Below are 3,134 nucleotides of genomic sequence, written 5' to 3'. Positions count from 1 at the left end.
CGAAACAGCAAATAACAAATTATTCCTTCAATTTCATGTTTACATTAATGTGCCAACCCAGTTTAGCCTTGTTGACAAACTAAGTGCTTATTTTCCTCGCTTCCCTAACTCAGAACATCTGTTGCACTAACTAGCTTCAAAGATCATTTGTTTATATAATCACATAATTATGAATGTACATCTTTTATTTTGCGCTAAATAAATTTCTGTGAAAATTTGTGTTTTTCTCAAAACCATACATTTCCTACGTGGCAGACATCAAGATGTTCTGCAGACTATTTGAAGTCAATAAAGTTCACTTAAATTCCTCATGCTTAGAGTCCCCAAATTATTAAGAATTAAGAAATTGAATGTTACATTACTTAACCATTTCTGAAAGGTTGTATTCGGTTGCAGAACTGATACGACACACCAAAAACAGAGACACAATCTAATTTCTGATTTGGCCTCCTAACATGGCCTTAGTGTAATGTCTAAAATACACGTTAATGAACTAAAAGAAGGAAATATTTTCCATTCTAAATAACTCTCCAAAATACTTTTATAAATTGTGATATACATATGATATAATCGACTATACATGTAAAAGACATAAAGCACACACATTATGTCAAAGCACATGCGAGCATTCACATATACACATATGAATATATAAATATATATATGTGTATGTGTGTGTGTGTGCCTGTGTGTATGTATATATATATATATATATATATATATATATATATATATATATATACATATATACAAACACACACATATATATATATACATATATATTTATATATTCATATGTGTATATGTGTGTGTGTATATATATGTATATGTATATATATATATATGTGTGTGTGTATGTATATTATATATATATATATGTATATATATATACATATATATACATATATATACATATACATATATATATATATATATATATATATATATATATATATATATATATATATATATATATATATATATATATATATATACATATATATATATACATATTAAAGGAAAAGGAAAACAAAACCAAAGCAGGACAAGTATCTCAGGTCATTTAGAATATTTAATTAGAGTAAGGTGAATCAAATACACATATATAAGTATCTGTATGTATGTTATTGTCAGGTCGCTCCTGGGCACTATTAGTAACATGTAACCCAGTACAACCCGTTGCATGATCGGGTCGTCGGCGACTAAACTGGCAACCCCATCAAGCTTATTTGGTGCGTATGGTGATTGTTGGACATGCTGCAGGCGAAAAAATAAGACCTGTCAAAGGGCGGAAGAACTCACGAGCAGTCAACGGCCATCCAACAATATGTGTACGTGTGTATGTATGCATGTATGTATGCATGTATGTATGCATGTATGTATGCTCGGGACCGTAAAAATACCTGGATAGTGTTCAGGCGCACGGTTGGCCCACTAGAAGTGGGAGGTTCCTCTATTGTTACATTTCTCTAGGAGAGGGAAACCTTAAGAGAAAATTTGCGACACTGACAATATTCGATGATGTAGACTAGTTCTTCTTTTCGAGTTTATGTCGTCCATGTTCAGAGAGTGGAATTGGATTAGTGCAAATCCTTTCCCAACTATAAAAAAATCATCATGCACAGGCATCGCATAAAAAAAAGTAAGGCCTCTCACAAAAATGGCTGGTCGTAGCCTTCGCATGTGTGGGACTTTCGATCAGGAGATGGCAAAACTCGAACACGAGTTTGCAGTCACCATGTATGTAAGAGCCTCAAAATAACAAAACATGGTACAAGACTTCTAATGATTTATTTTTCAACACAGTCCCCCTCGATGGCTGAACACTCTCTCCAGCGGTGCTGAAGCGCCATTATCCCGGAGTATCTTTTGTTTGAAACTCCAAGAAACTTCCTACAGCGTCCATGACGTCATTGTCACTGACAAAATGGCGACCAACCAGGGCTTTTGTCCTTTTTGGGAATAGATGAATGTCAGACGGTGCTAAGTCTGGCGAATAAGGCGGATGGGAAACAAGTTGGTATCCGCAATCACGAATTGTTGCCACGGCAACCACTGAGGTGTGGGCTGGAGCATTGTCGTGATCAAAAAGAACTCCTCTGGTGAGCATTCCCGGCTTTTTTTCTTTGATTGCTTCACGGGGGCGTTTCAGTAGCTGAGATTAATACAGCCCTATCACGGTGTGACCTTTTTCAAAGTAACTGATCGGCAAGATACCTTGAAAATCCTAAAAAACGGACGCCATGACCTTGCCAGCTGAGAAATTACCCTGGCCTTCTTTGAGGTAGGAGAAGATGTGTGTTTCTACTGCTTTGATTGTTCTTTGGTTTCAGGCTAGTAGTGATGAACCCAACTTTCGTGCATAGTAATGAAATGAGCGAGAAAATTCTCTTCATCGGCTTCAAACAGTTCCAGATTGCTCGTGGACAAAGTGCACCTGGTGCGTTTCTGTTCAGGGGTCAAAAGGCGAGGGACCCACCTTGCGGAAACCTTTGAGAAGCTAGATTCTTTTGTGAAAATGTTGTCTGCTCTTTCAAATGAGATGCCCAGGCTCTCAGCTATCTGACGACATAATATTCGACATTATCATACCATACCAAGGTTGTCCTTGGTGGTTGCAGTTGGAGATCTCCCTGGTCTATGATCTTCTTCCACATTCTCCCTGCCACCCTTGAATTCATTTACCTAACGTTTGACTGTTGCATATGAAGGAGCATCCTCTGTTAAAGTTCTCACCATGTCTTCATGAATTTCTGATGGCGTCTTGCCTTTCACATGAAGGTACTTTATGACAGCACGATACTCAATTTTCTCCATTTTCCTTGTAACCTCGACGCTTGTTTATTCAAAAATCTGCAACAAAAAAATTTAAATATCAGAATCATAAAAATGAACCAGAATACTCCGAAAAGATTTACTTACCAGAAAAAATTGTTTCAGCTATCTAGCAGCCCCGTTTCTAGGTTAGGCTCAAAACTTTTCATATACCCTCTGATATGTATGTATGTATGTATTTACGTATGTATGTATGTATGTATGTATGTATGTATGTATGTATGTATGTATGTATGTATGTATGTATGTATGTATGTATGTATGTATGTATGTATGTATGTATGTATGTATATATGCAT

Source organism: Octopus sinensis, linkage group LG2 (assembly GCF_006345805.1).
Source record: "Octopus sinensis linkage group LG2, ASM634580v1, whole genome shotgun sequence".
NCBI lineage: Eukaryota > Metazoa > Mollusca > Cephalopoda > Octopoda > Octopodidae > Octopus > Octopus sinensis.
This window is presented reverse-complemented; position numbering follows the sequence as displayed.